Source organism: Dendrobates tinctorius, unplaced genomic scaffold, assembly GCF_039654945.1.
Source record: "Dendrobates tinctorius isolate UK_male_01 unplaced genomic scaffold, ASM3965494v1 ptg000082l, whole genome shotgun sequence".
Lineage (NCBI taxonomy): Eukaryota > Metazoa > Chordata > Amphibia > Anura > Dendrobatidae > Dendrobates > Dendrobates tinctorius.
The window spans coordinates 4,572,121-4,590,895 of record NW_027361750.1 but is presented as its reverse complement, the minus strand read 5'-3'; positions in this window follow the sequence as shown (position 1 = coordinate 4,590,895).

Below are 18,775 nucleotides of genomic sequence, written 5' to 3'. Positions count from 1 at the left end.
GGGGAAGGTGGTACAAAATCCTTTGAAACCCAGGCATGGTTAATTTTAATGAAGGTGAGATCACCTACATTTTGGGTCGACAGCCGGGTTCTTCTTTCTGTCAAGATTGATCCAGCAGCACTGAAGACTCTTTCTGATAGCACGCTACCAGCAGGGCAAGCGAGCTACTGTAAGGCATATTGTGCCAATTCAGGCCAGGTGTCCAGTTTACAGGCGCGGTAGTCAAAGGGGAATGAACTGTGAGGGAGAACGTTGATAGGGGAGGAGAGGTAATTTTGAACCATAGTTGACAACTGCTGTCTCCTGTCTGTTGCAATCGATTCAGTGTTACCAGTCGTGTGAGCGGTACTCGAGAAATCAGTCCAGAACATGGTCATGAAACCCCTGACTCCAACGCCACTTTGGCTGTGTGCACCACAAACAGCTCTTCCATGTTGCCCAGTACGGCTCATGTTCCAGGTGTCAATGATGCACTGCCAGTGGTGGGTGGAGGAGCACTTTCTGCCAAATCCACATCCCTCCAGTCACGCACAAACCCTGTACCTGACCTTGGCAAGCCAACATTTTGTCTTGCCCCCTGAGAAGCATCCTCCTCCCCAAAATAATCATCCCCCTCATCCTCCTCCTCTTCTTCCTCCACCTCGTCCAGGACAGTTCCCTAAACAGACAATGCCTGACTGTTATCAATGCTTCCCTCCTCCTCCTCCTTCACTGCAGATGCCTGATCCTTAATGTGCATCAAAGTTTGCAGGAGCAGACACATAAGTGGGATGCTCATACTTATGATGGCATCGTCTGCGCTTACGAGCCATGTGCATTTCTCAAAACACTGAAGGACTTTACAGAGGTCTTTCAGCTTTGACCACTGCACACCCGACAGCTCGATGTCTGCCCTCAATCTGCCTGCTGGTGTATCCTCCCACAAATGCATTACAGCCTGCCTCTGTTCGCACAGCCTCTCAACCATGTGCATGGTGGAGTTCCACCTTGTTGCAATGTCTATGATTAGGCGGTGCTTGGGGAGGTGGAGCGATCACTGCAACCTCTGCATACGACTGGAGTTTACAGGCGAGCGACGGATGTGCGAGCACAGTCTTCGCACCTTACGGAGCAGGGCTGGTAACTCCAGATAATTATTTAGGAAGCACTGCACCACCAGGTTCAAGGTGTGAGCCAGGCAAGGTATGTGTCTGAGTTTTGCCAGGGCTATGGCCGCCGCAAAATACATCCGTTATCACTGACTACCTTGCCTGGCTCAAGATGTGGACTGCCCAGCCATGACTCAGTTTCTCGCTGCAAGTAGTCGACCAGTACCTCCACGGTGTGTCTGCTATCGCCCAAAGACATCATCTTTAAAACAGCCTGCTGACGCTTACCACTAGCTGTTCGACAGTGGGACACCTCGTGTGCAACACTGGCAGCTGCGGATGGAGTGCTCGTGCGACTGCGCTCTGTCGACGAGCTTTCACTTCTGAAGGAGGAGGAGCCTATACCGTGGGCTAGGCAGCACGCTGTCCCTTGTGGATCCTGCAACCACCACATTCACCCAGTGAGCAGTGATGGACACGTAACGGCCCTGGCCATGCCTACTGGCCCATGCATCTGTTGTGAGGTGCACCTTTCCACTCACTGATTGTTTGAGTGCATGGACAATGCGGTCTTTCACATGCAGGTGGAGGGCAGGGATGGCTTTTTTGAAAAGAAGTGCTGACTGGGTAGGTCATAGCATGGGACAACGTAGGCCATGAGTTCTAGGAATGATATGCTTTCAACCAAACGGAAGGGCATCATCTCTAATGAGATCAGTTTGGCAATGTAGGTGTTCAAAGCCAGTGTACGCGGATGAGAGGATGAGTACTTTCTTGTCTTACTCAGAGTCTCTGCTAGGGTGAGCTGGACTTGAGAGCTGCATATGGTGGAACTAGCGGTGGACATGATGGACTGAGAGGGGGTTGGTGATGGTGGTGGTGGCCTAGATTCAGTCTTTCACTGGAAAAACATTGTGATTCCCTGACTGCTTTGGCCCTGTGACGACACCTCAACATTTCTTGCTGGTGGTGTGCTAACCAGTGGGCTTACAAAGGGGGAAGCGATGTAGCATTGCTGGCTACCTTCAGTCAGAGCAGGTGCACGTGTGCTACCTGAGGTTTTGTAGTTCGTCCACGCTTGCAAGTGCATGGTATTTACAGGTCTAAGCATGCAACTGGTATTCAAATTACAGAGATTTTTCCCTTGGCTAAAGGTCCTTCTGCACTTCTTACAGATAACCTATGCCTCATCAATAGGATTTTGGTCAAAAAAGTGCCACACTGCACTCTTCCTACTGTGGGAAAAATTTTCAGTGCTTGCACGCTGTGCTAATTTGACCGTCTGGCCAAGCTGTCCTGCAACTCTTTTTGTTTTTTTAACACGTTTTTGGACTGCTATGGGCCTGCCAGATAACCACAGCTGCGATGTCGATGCCTGCTGTGGATCCTCCTCCTCTTCTGAGCTATTGCAAGCAGCACCCTCTTCCCCTAATGGATGCCAATCTGAGTCAACAACTGGGTCATCCATAACCTCCTCTTCAATTTAATCTGCACCTTCCTCTGTGTCACCGTGTAAGGTGGTATAGTATGCGGGAAGGGGCACCTGAGTTTCATCAGGGTCGGAATCTGGCTCAGTAGACTGCGAGGGCAATGCAGTGCTCTGGGTGAATGTACCAGTAGAATTATATAGCACTGGCTGTGCATCAGTGCACTCCATGTCATATTCATTTTGGACTGGGGAATTCAGCATTTCACTTGCTATCTTAGGCATGGTATGTGAAAAGAGCTCCAGGGAGTAATCTGAAGTGTGGCCTGCCGCATCCTTCACTTTTGGTGGGGGTGAAGGACACAAGGAAAGGTGTTGTTCCTGACTAGGAGCCTGCACTGACGACTCAGTGCTTGCAGTTTTTGAAACTTCAAAAGAGGAGGCGATAGAGCTGGAGGCTGTTTCGGCAATGTAAACCAAAACCTGTTATTGATGCTCCAGCTTTAAAAGCGGTTTACCAACTCCCAGAAAAGGGAGCCTTCCAAGCCTTCTGGAGCCAGACGATGACACAGGCTCAACACCTCCTGCCTTAGGTGCTATTGTGCTTTTGGCACTACCTGCTGATCCACCACCATCAGTACCAGCTGGCCCCCCGCCCATGTCTGCGGCCTCTTCCACCTTACTTCCTCATGTTTGGGAAAATGTACCAAAAATACCAGCAGATATATGGTACTGTATGAGGAGCGTACAGCTGTATACTGTGTAGGGAAAAATTTAAATCTCCGCATTTATTTCCAGAGTCACACACAGACTCCCACTCAGTATGGATATGACCGTAATACAGACAGCAGATATTCGGTACTGTATGGGGAGTGTACAGCTGTATATGGTGTAGGGGAAAATTTAAATCTCCGTATTTATTTCCGGTGTCACACACAGACCCTCACTCAGTATGGATTTGACCGTAATACAAACAGCAGATATACGGTACTGTATGAGGAGCGTACAGCTGTCTACGGTGTAGGGGAAAATTTAAATCTCCGTATTTATTTATGGAGTCACACACAGACGCTCTCGCAGTGTGGATTTCACCGAAATGCAAACAGCAGATATACGGTACTGTATCAGAAGCGTACAGCTGTATACGGTGTAGGGAAAAATTTAAATCTCCATATATATTTCTGGAGTCACACATAGATGCTCACTCAGTTTGTATTTGACCGTAATACAAACAGCAGATATATGGTACTGTATGAGGAGCGTACAGCTGTATACGGTGTAGGGGAAAATTTAAATCTCTGCATTTATTTCCGGAGTCACACACAGATAGTCAACTTGCATTTGTCCGTGATACCAGCTGGTACACAGTAGTGTGTGAGGAATGCACAGCTCTATATGGTGTGGGAAAAAATGAACGATCGGTAACTGTGCAGAAAAAAAGAATAAAAGTATTAGTGCTGTGTAAAAAGCTGTCTTTACAGCAGTGTACACACAGCAGTATAGCTATCATGCAGCCTAATAACCAGCGCCGCTGCACACAAGAAAATCCTCCTCTGTCACTGCACACTAACTGTACAGCACAATTGCTATCAGCACAAGCACATAAGAACTTCTTATGTCTTTACAGCCCTAACTCTCTCTCTACTGTTAAACAGCAACCTCTCCCTACTGTTAAGATCAGCAGAAGTAAAATGGAGGTCGGTGGTCAGGGCTTATATAGACACTATGACTCCCCCCAAAGCAAGCCAATCACTGCAATGCCCTTCTCTACGATGGTGGTGGACGCTGCACATGTCATCTCGTTGCCCACAGTGTACGTCCTTGCTCATTGGCTGAAAAAAAGACACCTGCAGGCATTCTGGGAAATCCGACTTTGGCGCTCGTTTTGCCGACCGCATGGCTGACTTTACGCTATGGTCGGGTTTCGGTCGGGAAAACCCGACTTTGGCATAAGTCGGCGACTTATGAATCTGGCCAACCTGTTTCGCTCAACTCTAATCATGATGTTTTGAAGATAACAAACACAATAAATTGCAAATAAAATAAATGGCCTTAATTTTGGTCACCACTAGAGAGAATCAATTTGAAGGACTCTTAGCATTCCCAACTCTTATTTTCATAGTTTTAAGGTTGAAGGTAGACTTAAAGGGAACCTGTCAGCAGGATTGTGCTGAGTAGCCAACAGATAGTGCCAGGTCGGCACCGCTATACTGATTAAAATGATACCTTGGTTGATGAAATCCGTCTTGTGGTTGTCATAATTGGTTCTGGTTGGTATGTCTGGGGTTAATCCGGACAGCCTCCCTTTGACTTCTCTGAGGCTTTTTATAGCCTCTTGGTGGGGCCATGCTTTGTCGGTTATACTTTTGCCCTCATCTGAGTGTGTCAACCCCGGTGTGCTTGTGCCTTGTGCCTTTGTTCTGATTTGCTTGTTCTGACCCGGGTTGCTTCCTGTTGCGTTTTGGCTTTCTGATTCGGTACTGTTAATCTTTCCATACGGTTTTCTGACTTCTGCTCTGTCCCTGACTTTCTCTGTGAGCCTGCTTCCTTAGTACTGCGGTGATTTACCCAGTTACTGACCTTGGCTTCTTTCAGACTTGTCTTAACCACAGCGCTCCGTCATTCCTTGGTGCCCGGTGGTCCCCTGCCTCCCCTTCTGTCCAGGGGGGGGTTTCAGTCGCATCTTCTCTGTCTCCACAGGCTGAGTGTACTAGGCCATGCCTTCATCCCCTCTCTGACCTACGGTCACGTGCCGCAGGCCCTGTCAGCACACTCCACTCCCTGCATGCTGTCTCTCCCAATGCTACTTCACCGCTCCTTGCCCTCTCAGCTCCTTAACGGCTTGAGCGTTGCATTGCCAATTTGTAAGGGGCTCCCACCTGCGCGGCCAGGACTGATTCGTCTGCTGGTGAGTGTTACCATAACACTCACCCTGACATTGGTTGTTGTTTAATCTTTATTTTCAGTTTTGAGTTAATGAGATTCTCATGCTCTAGGGCAGCTTGTGGGCAGGGCTCTATGTGGTGCTCTGCTTACATATTCATCTGTATGGCTTATGACAGGTCACTGATCACTCAGTGACCTGCCCCCTATTTTACATACTGAATATAATATGTATTGAAAAAAAAATCACATTCAGCCGGCAGGCGGCCGCTGCAGTGCCTGCACTGCAGCATGATCTCATCTGTAATATGCATTATGTTATTTTATTCAGTCATATACATTTATTCTGAAAAATAAAAATTCTGACTCAAAATGGCACTGGAGATCCGATAAATGCTACTTCACAGGCACCGCCGGTGCCATCTTGGTGGAGACATTTTTTTTCCTCTAGCAAAATGGCACCGGCAGCACCTGCACAGTAGCATCTATCGGATTGCTGGTGCCATTTTGAGACAGAACTTTTTTTTTTTCAGAATAAATGTATATGACTGAATAAGATAATTTAATGCATATCACAGATGCCTGCTAAATGTGATTTTTTTTTTTTCAACCTGTAGATAAATTAACAAAGGGGTATAATTTCCAAATTGACATCACTTGAAGGGGGCTCTTGCTCCTCTAGCACTTAGAGGTTCTGTATATGGAGCAAATAGAACTTCGTCCTTCCTGAGTCTTTGTGACATTTTTGCCCAGATTTCAGTAAAATGTCAAATCTGGAGCTACAACAAAATTTTGGTGGTAAAAATTTAATTATTTTTTCTTCATTGCCCAATAGCATAAAATTCTGTGACACACAGGGGCGGCGCTGGCGCTGGTTCAGTCACTTCTCCGAGTATACAGAGAGGCGGCTGTGACTAGACCCCTTGCACTGACTGACAGCCTGCCCTATTGCAGAGCTAGTATCAGTCAGGGCCGGAGGCTCGGCTACAGCCATTGCTCTCTATACTCAGAGCGGTGACTGAACCTGTGTCGGGGTTGCCCCTGTAACTGAAACCCAAACACTGACAGAGGAAATAAAGTTCATTTTCTCCCTGCAGTGTTCTTCTAAGGGTGGGCAGGTTAGTAACGCTATTAACCTGCAGATTAACACCTTGTCTGCAGGTTAATAGCTTTTTTTCTGGTTTAAGTGCTCAGCTGGTTTTAGGAAGTAAAGTGAACCTGACAACAATTGATGGGCAGCATGTATCAGGCACTGGCTTGTATGATCTCAGCTATGTATGTTTGACTCTAAAATGCTTTCTATGTTTAACATAGAAAAACATACTTTAAAAGCCACTGGGGACTAAGCAGGACTGGAGACTAGTCGGACAGGCAAGTGCCCACTGCCAGTGACTGACAGATCTTTGTCTATACGCTCATGTAGGCAGAGACCTGTCAATACAGGGCAGCAGGTTGGGACAAGCTGCCGGGAACTTGCCATTAAAGTATGTTTTTCTCTAAAATACTCTAGCCGTTCAGAGCCAAACATACCTGGCTGAAATCATTGTCTGATACATGCTCCCTGTTGATAGAGCAGCATGAATCAGATGTCAGGTTCCCTTTACGATCTGTTTAGACTACTTTTAGGGTTTGCATTTTTCTTAGAGCCAGAACAACTGTGGCAAATCCCAATGACATTTAATAGGGTCTATCCATTCAAGCTTTGTTCAGAATAAGACTTTGATTCCTTGGTAGCATGTATCCACTGTTAGGTTCCCTTTAATTGTGAAAAGGATTTTTTCTAACTAATTCTCTAAGTAATTTTGGTAGGAAACAAAAATGTTGGAGCAAGTCATTGCCAATAGGAATTAAAGTCTGGTGTTAGTTTACCAAAGTCACATAATCGGTTGAGTGCTGCTTTGAAGGATACAGCAACAATTACCCATGGTCAAAATGAAAAACTGTAGTCAAAATGCAGAGGAAGAGGAAACAAATGAATTAAGCAATCCTTGCTGATATCAGAAAGAAGAAAAAGCTAAGCAAAATGATCAGATAAAGAAGGATCACAAACTATTGGCAAAGTCAAGTACAAAGTACCATAAATGATGAAAAGGTGCATTACATTGGACTTTAAAGCACAAGCAGAAGGCCATTGGCAAGTCTGCATGGAGTACTTTCCATGGCTCTAGACGACTAATCTCAATCTGCAGGTATGTATGCAGTGCCACTGTGTTTGTGTTTTTTTTTTTTAAATACTGGGCTATCTATGGTAATTTCACCATTCTGATAGGGATTAAAGAATTATAAAATATGTAAAAATTGTATCCTTTCCATTCTCATAAACCTTTTGTATATACAGATATAGATATATATCTACCACATAGTTGTTGGAAATAGCTTTTTAATGTTTCACCGGGTAAAAATAAAAATAATGATTTGATGATTATTTAATTCTTCTCTGAAATGTGACTATGCTTGTGGAAACCACATCTGGATATGAATTAAACATCTGTGCTTATAAAAACGAAGATCTGAACGATATTTAACTATGGTGACCTGTCAAATTTATGATTTTCTTTGTTCATCTTTGCTGAAGTAGCCTGGCTTCTCCTGCACACAATGCAGGCATTGTTCCTTCTACAGCAATACTACATATCTACGTATGTGTCAGATGGCTTGTGGATATGTTTGAGTAATCAGTTCCTGTATCGACAAACGTCAAGATAATGTATTCCTCCTCAACAGCAGAAGACATCATGACAGCCAAAGAGGTTTAATTGATGGCTCGTTAGGAGCTAAAAACTTGATTGGCAGCTCATATTCATTGAAGGGGCCTGATGATATCATTAATATTATCTCATTTCTGGCATGTCATCATCCTGTCAGATTACTCTCAAGGTGTCAAACAAGAAAAGCTTCAAATGGGCAGTAAGGCAAAATGGAATACAGATCTACAGTAACATCTAGACTTCACCAGCAACAATGGCGGGGAATATAAGTAATTACACTTGTATAATGAGGCTTTGACTGGGAAAAATAATCAGTTCCCTCCTCTAGCCATGTATCTAAGTACCATAGGCAAGGAAGAGTGGCTTGATGGCACAACATTGTGTTCCCAATGTATAATCTGTATGTAGAGGAATATGAGCTGTAAGCATGGTTTAATTCATTACACATATCAAATCTTCTTTTACTGGACCCAATAAATATTAAGCCACTCAGTCTATTGTTGTTTGAATAACACAATGATAAAGGTAAAAGCCAACAAAATTGGAGATTCTGTTCCACGTTTCTGGAACAGATACCACCTTATTTAAAAAAAAAATGTCCCTGCATGTATCGTTATTTTTCACAGCAAAGTGTTGCATTCCTAGGCTGAACTGTCAATTATTGCATGTGAGATAATCTGGACGATTATGCTAATGTCGCTCAGATGAAACTCTGTCGGAGTTTGATCCGAGTGTCATCTTAGTTTTATCCGATTTTCTCACATCAGATAATCGCAGCACAGGTGTGGAGAAGATGGAAAACTTAATTTTTCCACCTTCTCCATTCTCTGCGTATGGGGTAGTCGGAGTGCACTTGGATAACAGTCTGATGGTTCGCACACACCTTAAAACTTGCGTGTGTGTTGTGATCCGTTCACTGAATGCATCGGCAGCATGCTGCGATTGTCTACTCATGCCGAATCGGCACGAGAAAAGATAGAGTTGCAGTGCCCCGTAGTATAACATTGGACCGAGTGCTATCCGAAAAAACATCAGATAGCAGTAAGCCGTGTTATACTCTTGAGTAAGTGAGCCCTTAGATGAAGCCTCAATGTCCCTTTTCATGCTACTATGTAGGAAATTGGTGATGCTAAATGTATTATTGATATCATTGAGGAAAAGCAGTTTTAATTAATCTCATGATGAAATCTCACATGTCTCTGGGTGTCCATTATCTGGACAGTTTTCTGGTCGCTATTCCAAACCCCCGACTGCTTTTGACTAATGACTCTAACATCCAAGCAAGTGACATTTAGAGCTGTCGCTCAAGAGAATAGAGGAGAGGTTGCGGAGAGAATCCAGGTCACCGTACCGTAAAGGAACACCCAGGGACATTTGAGATCCCGGTAATACACAGATTCTTAGCACAGGAACTTGTTTCCCTCAGTCAGGTAACTAGCATAAAAATTCACCTAGGTGTGGTTAAAGGGAATCTGTCAGTAGGATTAAACCGTTTAAGTCGTCTATATGGGAATGTAGGCCATAGAATGTTAAATAAAATTATATTTTGAAATCTGCATTCCAGTATCTTTTTACAGAGAAATGTACATTTATTTTTATATGTAAATGAGCTGTTAAGATATATGGACTGAACTCAGATCTGCATGCAAATCTCCCTACAGAGCTTACTTTAAATAAAAGATAGACTACCAGTGTGAGACATGTAATGAATGACAGTCTATTCTCCTGATGTACATGTCTCACACTGGTAATGCCTCGTTTCATTTAAAATATTCTCTGGAGACGGATGCTAATGTAGATCTGTGTCAAACCCATAGATTCTAACAGCTCATTTACATGTAAGAAAAATGTGGATTTCTTGAGAACAGTACATCAGTTCACAGATATCAAAGTATCATTTTATTCAGCTTCCTATGGCCTAGATGTCTATATTTCATATCTGACTGTGGCCTAGGAACACTGTGAGTGAAAGCTCAGCCGCCTTACAGGATCTGTAGTGTGCTAAACTCTTGGTTTTCTGAGTGACAGTACAGGCATCCTGTCTTATCCTGGGGAATGCTGGGCTGTCAACATTTTGATTGACAGCCCTACTGTTGAATCTGGTTTAGCCTGCTGGGTTTTCATCAGGTACCTTCTGCCCACAAATGATTTGCAGGATATTTAATTGGCTTGCTGTATGCAGCAGATTGTCAGTTGTAGATTTGCTATAGTTAGGTGTATGTGCTTGCTTTGTGTCTGACTACTGATCTTGCTGATGACCATTGATTTTGTTGTGATTATTCTTTTGGATTACCCCTTCTGCTTTTGACACTCTCTGACTTCAGGTATCTGACCCCGGCCTTGGCCTTTGACTATCCATTTGTTGTACTCCCTGGCTTTGATGTACCCTCCTGGTATTTCACCCCGGACTGTTACTTGACCATGCCTTTCTCTCATCTCTTTGTACCAAGAGCCCTCCTGATATCTGAACTTGGAACTCCTGACTGCCCTGTCACTGGTTGCCCATGTGTAGTGACTCAGCGTCACAGGACCATATGTTAAAGTTCCCTTGTAAGAATGAAAAATATTGTAAATAAGAGATAAAAACATAAAAACTGTTAAGTGTAAACTGCTGCAAAACAATATTTTAGAAAAAAAGCCACAAAAATACACATATTTGATATTGCTACATCCTATTGTACTTTAAAATAATAGTGAATACCAATAAAAATATGAATAACAAAGCCAAAATTGCTATTTTTGTTATTCAGTCTGAATTTTTTTTTAAAAAAGTATTGAAATGGTTACTTCTACAACAATAAAAACTACAGCTCATTCTTCAAAAACTGAGCCCTCACTTAGTTCTATAAAGAGGAAAAATAAAAAAATTAAAAAAGTATGGGTTCCAGAATATTGCTTGCCCAAAACATTATTTTTTTAAAACAAGTGATTTTTTTTAGCATATGTAATAAAACTTCAAAAAGACCCTGACATCAATTAGGCAACTATTTCAATATTCAAAATAAATATAACATTTTATTGAGCAGCACAATGAATATCATAAATTTAAACAATAAAAAAATAGCAGAATTACTGTTTTTTATATATATTCCTTTCCATATAGAAATATTAAAAGTTAATAAAAATGTCAAATGTGGGGATGGGCGGACCTGTGGATGTTTGTATCCCATGGGTTCAGCCGACCAGAATGGTACTCGAACTTGATTCCGAACACGAACTCAATTCAAGCAAATGGGGTGCCCAAATATCTGGAAGTTTCCATGCTGTGTGACAGCTCAAATAACACCGGCATTAACCTGCGGTAACCTTACTGAAGTCACCACCGGTCACAGCCGCTGAGTAACAAGTTTCCCATGCTGCCACACAGAGGTCAGTGTGTGAGCCAGTGGCTGTCACCAGCAGTGAAAAGGTTACCGCCAGTCAGGCGCCGGCTTATGACTACAACTGTCATCAGTATCACCTGATAGCAGTGAGAGCAGGCAATGCCAATGAGAGTATTCCCCCAGCCGGTGCCTGTGCATAGCATTAGCTTTACCACAGGCACCTGAGATATAGAAGAAGATGGAATCAGGCTTACTTCATGGTATCATTTCATTAATAAATGAGTGTACAAGATGTGGTAAAGTCTTTATTCAAATATTTCTTTTCTGTGTGCTTGTGTTTAATTATTTTTACTACTGGGTTAGTAATGGGGTGTGTCTGACTGACACCTGTCCATTACTAACCACCCAAAAAATTACCCCAATCGCCACCGCATGTCATTGTACATTACACAACTGACATCAACCCCAAAATATTACTCCACTTGCCAACGCACCAGGTAAAGTGTGAAGGGCCAGGCAAAGCACCAGCTTGAGCATACCAGCCTCCACCTATCTGCTTTACCTAGCCTGGTTATCTAAAATAGTGGAATCCCTATGTTGTTTTTTAAATTATTTATTTAAATAACTAAAAAAACAGCGCTGGACCCATCTATTTTAATAGCCAGATAACCAGTCAAGATAAATCAGACAGCTGAGGACTTCAGCCTGCAGCTGTCTGTTTTATTTGTGCTTGTTATCAAAAACAGAAGGGACTCCAAAATGGTGCCCGTGACAAATGCAAATTATTTGGAAAAAAAATTCAAGCTCTCATACACTTACATCAAAAGAAAAAAAAAGTTATGGCTCATTTTTGGTATATGACAATAAAAAAATAAAAAAAAATGCTAAAGGTTCAACATAGGACTATGCTGAATGGGGTTATGTTATATTCAGCACTGTCTACACATTTATTAATAACTTCAAAGTTGTACTTTTAGTCTATTATACTATGTGATCACTCCGCCGTTTATGCGTTGTGTGGTGAACAGAAACTTCTTCATGTGGTTAGAAAAATGAGAAGTGTTGAAAGTGGAAGGTAAACCAGATAAAGCCATGTTAAAGAAAACAGGGATTACACTGGAAAAACAAGTAACTTGGTGTGGATAGCATAATCCCGATAGCTCACAAGAATGTAACGCAAATCCTCATTGTCACAAATAGAAGATTAGGCTGATCGATCTATTCTATCGCATATCTATCTATCTATCTATCTATCTATCTATCTATTTATCTATCTATCCATCTTATTCAATGTTTGGGTAACTTAGGTGCAAGTACAGTATTTGTTACTCAAATTTAATAATTGTTAAGTGTCTTGGAATGAAATTGCTGGAAATGTTTGCATTGATTCAGCTGTGTCATTACAATTTGCATGAAAGTGACAAGCAAAATCATGGTTTGTATATTTCTACTACTAATCTGATAGAAATTCGTTTCAGCCTTCAAATCCCTTACAAACTACACTAGATGCATTTTGAGATTTAATTTCTAAAATCTAATTATTTTATTGCTATTGGACCTCACATAAAGTGGCCTCTCACTTGGCTTTTTGGATATGTGAAATAGAGTTTCTGGGACTGAGCTACAAAACATTATAAACTTTTTTCTGTAAATTCTTGACTCTTATTATAAAAAGTATTTGTCATCAATAAACATTGCTGCACTGCTTAGAGGCTGTAATTTATAGTCAAAAATGCCCTCTGAGGTAGGATTCCGCAATGGAACAACATAGGGTATATTGTCTAAAGTAGATAATTAGAGATGAGCCAATTGATTTGTCCAATTATTATAAATTCACTGTAACTAGGAAATGATTTGCGATTCACATTGCGAGAATTGCCTATACTGGACACTGTTTGACACATTGCAGAAGTTTATATAAGTCAGGGAATGATCACATGACCTTGGCCAGACTTCCCCATAACGCCCTGCAGATATCAAATTACATGGTATAGCACAGCCGATACACAAACAAGAGAATACAGCAGAACTCTGTAATGCTAAGATGTGCGCAAATGCCAAATATATGAAATTAGAACTCCATTACTTACTGCTACAATGACTTGCAAAAGTATTCACCCTCTTGGCATTTTTCATATTTTGTAACCTTGCAACCTTAAATTTCACTGTTATGTGGCGCCCCTGAGGCTCAGTCGCCACAGAGGTACTGCACCTTCTCCTAAGGTGTAGTGCCCCACCATCCAGGTAAGGTGGGAACTCCTTTCCATGCTCCAACACTCACACCCCACACACCAGGGTAGTTCTGCACAACCACATTGCGGCTCAGTGCTTAGAGAATAGCAGTGCACCTTTGGTGGTTTCCTGCTTGGAACACTGGATGTGCTGGGAGGTGGGTGGAGTTAGAATACATAAAAGACTGGGATGGTTTAGAATTAGGGGTCAGTCTGCGAAGGCAGTCCCTTAGGGGAGTCCATGAGGGAAGTCTGAGAAGGAAGCCACTCGGAGAAGAGTGAGGATCCCTGGAAAAAGGGATGGAGGAAGGAGTGCTGCAGCTGCCTCAGTGACCTGAGCCAGCTGGCACAGGAAAGGAAGGAAGGAAGGAAGAAGGACACTGATCTGTAACCTAAGCATCCATAAGAAAGAGAGAATAGTACGGAACGAGGAGAATAGAACAGAGAGGACGTGGGTTGAACGGAAGCACCCTGCCTATAGGTTCTAAGCGCAAGGACGGGGCCCGGTCCCCGAGGTTGTATGGACACTTATGGTTCTGCTGCAGACACCGGTGGAGTAGTTGGCTGTAAATGCACTACTCCCATCTAAGACTTGGGGCAAACAGCATTTGGATAGAGAGCCGGGACTCAGGAGAAGGGAGTCCCCGAAGCAGGCTACAGCTGCCTGCCGTACAAGGAGAGTTCTTGGGAACATCTGATGAGAGGAACTCCAGTGTAACTCAGTACTAGGAGATCTTCACACTTTAAGACGCTATAGAGGAGACGTTCAGAAAGGTACATGTTGGCGGAGTGTTGGAGGGGACCCTACCATCTTGCCTGGAGGTTGCCTGAGTCTCTGACCTGGAGGACATGGCCCGGAGGCAGGCACCTGTGTGCACTACAGACTGTGAGTAAAGCTTTGGAACTACAAGCCCTGGTGTCCTCCATTCATTATCGCGCCTATACCCTCAGCACCACTACATCTGGGTACCAGCTCCTACACTGCCTGCGCTTCTCCTCATCCATTACACCTACACTGCCCTGGGGCTACAGCTCCACCTGTGGGGAGCTTTACCATTTTGGCTGCCACACACCACCAGCCCCAGAGGATCTGAAAACAGCGTCGGCTTAACACCTCACTTGCCAAACACCACAGGTGGCGTCACAAACTATTCATTCAAACTAACTACAATACAAATTTTCCCCATTACTAGGGCACCCAGGGCCACGGACCGGGTCACCTCTGCTCTGACACATCCCGCTGACACCGGCCCGGTACCGAGTACCCCGCAGCCCTGGGAGGGCGACCCTGTTACTTTTGGTGGCTTGTGTTCATGCACAGAAGATGCCTACAACTGTAAACAGTTGGTTTTCTTCTTGTTGTGAAGCAGACAATAGATGGGGCAAAATAACTGAAAACTTCTGTGTGCAAAACTATTCACTCCCCCAAAGACAGTACTTTGTAGATACTCCTTTTACGGCAATTACAACTGCAAGTCACTTTGAAAACGTCTGTATGAGCTTTCCCCATCTTTCCACTGAGATTTTTGCCCATTCCTCAAGGCAAAAATGGCTACAGATCCTTAGATGGTTTCCTCTGGTGAAAAATAATCTTCAAGTCTGGCCACAGATTCTCAAATGGATTAAGGTCTAGGCTTTGACAAGGCAACTCCAAACCATTTACACATTTCCCCTTAAACCACTCGTATGCTTTAGCAATATGTTTTGCAAATTGTGCTAATGGCAGTGAACTTCTCTCTCAAATCACAGACATACTAAAACAGGTTCTTCTCAAAAATATCCCTGTATTTCACACCATATATTTTCCTTTTGTCTCAGACCATTTTTCCTGTACCTGCTGCTGAAAAACATCCCCACAGCCATGTCTTCTGCTGGTGTAGGTCCACTGTGTTTTATGAAGACTAAAGTCAGCGCAGCCGTCTACCAGGAAATTTTAGAGCACTTCATGCTTCCCTCTGCCGATAACCTTTTTGGAGTTGGAAATTTCATTCTCCAGCAGGACTTGGCACCTGTCCACACTTCCAAAAGTACCAATACCTGGTGTAAAAACAACAGTATCACTGTACTTGATTGGCCAGCAAACTCGCTTGACCTTAACCCCATAGAGAATCTATGGGGTATTGTCAAGAGAAAGATGATAGACACCAGACCCAACAATACAGACGAGCTGAAGTCTGCTATCAAAGCAACCTGGACTTCCATAGCACCTCAGCAGTGCCACAAACTGATCGTCACCATGCCATGCAGCATGCATGCAGTAATTGATGCCAAAGGAGCCCTGACCAAGTATTGAGTGCATTTACTGAATATACATTTCAGTAGGACAACATTTCAGATTTTAATATCATTTTTTCAAGCTGGTGTTATAAAGTATTCTAATTTACTGAGATAATGACTTTTGGGTTTTCATTGGCTGTAAGCCATATTCATCAACATTAACAGAAATAAACACTTGAAATAGATCACTCTGTTTATAATGACTCTATGTAATATATGAGTTTCTCTTTTTTGTATTGAAGAACTGAAATAAATAAACTTTTTGATGATATTCTAATTTTGTGAGATGCACCTGTATATTACAAAAACAAAAACTGACTAGCACCTCCAAACTGAATAAAGCAAGTGTGAACATAGAATCACAGAATGGTAGAGTTGGAAGGGACCTCCATGGTCATCATGTCCACCCCCATGCTCAATGCAGGATTCACTAAACCATCTTAGACAGATGTCTATCCAGCCTCTGTTTGAAGACTTCCATTTCAAAGAGAGGCTGGACAGACATCTGTCTGAGATGGTTTAGTGAGTCTTGCATTGAGCAGGGGGTTGGACATGATGACCATGGAGGTTCCTTACAACATGTAAAATGTCACCTTGCCATGGTTGATGGGACACCTGAACAGGCCAATTGATGTGCAAAGTACCTTCATTTTTATAAATATGTTTTATATAGCAGTAATGCAATTCTAATTTTATATACTCCACGTTTGCATACATCTTACAGATTACACAGTGCTGCTGTATTGTATTGTTTGTATATTATGCAATCATGGCAAATTGCTCCTGTTAACACTTGCTTTATTCTGTTTGGAGGTGATGGTCAGTTTTTTGTTTTTTATGGTATCGCTCAGCCAATCGGGAGGGACTATCATAGCCTTTATGAAAGCAGAAGCAGAGAATGCAGAGGCCATTGTGAGATGTGAGGTGAATCTGGAGAGTATGAGTATGTCACAACCCACAGATGAGTCATAGAGATAGTGAGAGAAATCCATAAAACACTGAAGAAACTGTACAGATGAGACAAATATTCTGATTTAGAATATATGTAAATATCTATTTGGTTTTCTTCCTAGTTTAAACATAGTAAAATCTTAAACAAATTGAGAATACCACGGGGACGGTGTGTTGTTTGCTTTCAACCAGGTTCTGCTGTCTGTGATTGAAGTCTAATAGGTGAGGAGATTTCGGTCTTTGCTGTTAAGTCATTTTCAGCAACAGAAAGGACGGATAAAAACAACATCTACTGGATTTTCAAGTACAAATACTGATTCCAAATCTCCAACTTGCCTTCCCGGCCTTAGGCTGGGTTCAGATTGCGTTATGGCAGTCCGTTAGACGGACTGCGTTACACCACAGAATAACGCGGCGCATTGCTAACGCATGTCAAAATCGGCATGCGTTAGCAATGTGCCGTCATGCTGTGACGGACCCTCGGACGCGGTCTGCAGCGTCCGAGGGTCCATCACTGCTAGCACAGAAGAAGCATCTGCGCTAGCGGGAGCTCATAACGCGATCACATTATGTGGGTAGCATGCAGTCCGTCAATGCTATGCGTTGAATTGACTGCATTAACGCAGTATGAACCTGACCTTAATGTATTAGGTATAGTGCCACTGTACTATGCGGCAGAGGAGAATGGGTTCCCTCAGGTATAAAGCTTTTGATGCAGCTAAAAACTATATATTCCCAAAACAGTTACTCCCTGGGAGGTGTCAAGTAGACTAATTGTGTTTGTGTCAACTGGCATAGATTCTACCCCCACTTGTGGCCACAGTCTACATGGATGACTTGCCATCTGTCCACAGTAGTGTGACCCAATGGAAAAAAATAAATACCGCATGGTGTCTTTTTTTGCGGTGGCCCCTGTATAGGAAATTAGAGCCTGCAGACCAAAAAACCACATGTATGGCCTTTGGCAAATACTGTTAGGTATTTAGGTATGCATCAAGAGGTTTTGTTGGCTAGATGCATGAACATAGTGCATATTATGGACAGTATAACAGACATTTTTTGCAGGTCAAAAAGTATATCATCTATCACAACAATAAGTTAGAAATTCACATAGTCCTGTGGAAGTAAAGTGTCAAGATTGAAAGGGAGATTCTGGGACAAGAAAAATGGTTTGATGTCCCCAGTTGTGTGAAGCAAGATATCTGTACAACTCCATCCTGCGTTTTTTATGCTCTGCCATTATTTCTATCATATTAGTTCATCATGGTCATTTTTTGGGAAAAGTTTGTATTTATTCAATATACACTTCTTTACACTGGTCACTGACATGAAGATAAATGTCAGCCAAAGTTTATAACTGCTTCAGATTTCTTAGAATTTGAGCCATTAATTGTTCACATTCATTCATCAAAGAAACTAATTATGTTCATGGGATATTTTTGAAAATAATCTTGTGTTCATTATAGAAATGGCCAAAATCCAACTGCTAATGTAAAATGCTCTACATGTGATGGCTCAGTTATTCAGTAGTGTTCCAGAAAACCTTCTTTGTTGCAAGCCTCTTTAAAACTCATACAGAGTGGTTCCCCAATTTTGAGGGAAAAAGCTTGATGATTACAACAATGGTAACAAAATCATCTGCCAGCTTGGCAATGAGAAACAAAACATTCTCCCCATCCAAACACAAGAATTTAAAATGGATTTTCTAAAGTGTTAGTGATAATGTTTCTACTTGTGTAAAGAGAGTGACATGCTTGGCATGCCAGTGTAAAGAGACTTATAGGCCATGCAATGCTCATCGGGGAATTTTAAATATGTAAATTGTGTTAGTGAATTTTTTACCATACATTTGCTCTGTGATAATAAAGAAGGGCATCAATATGTAAAA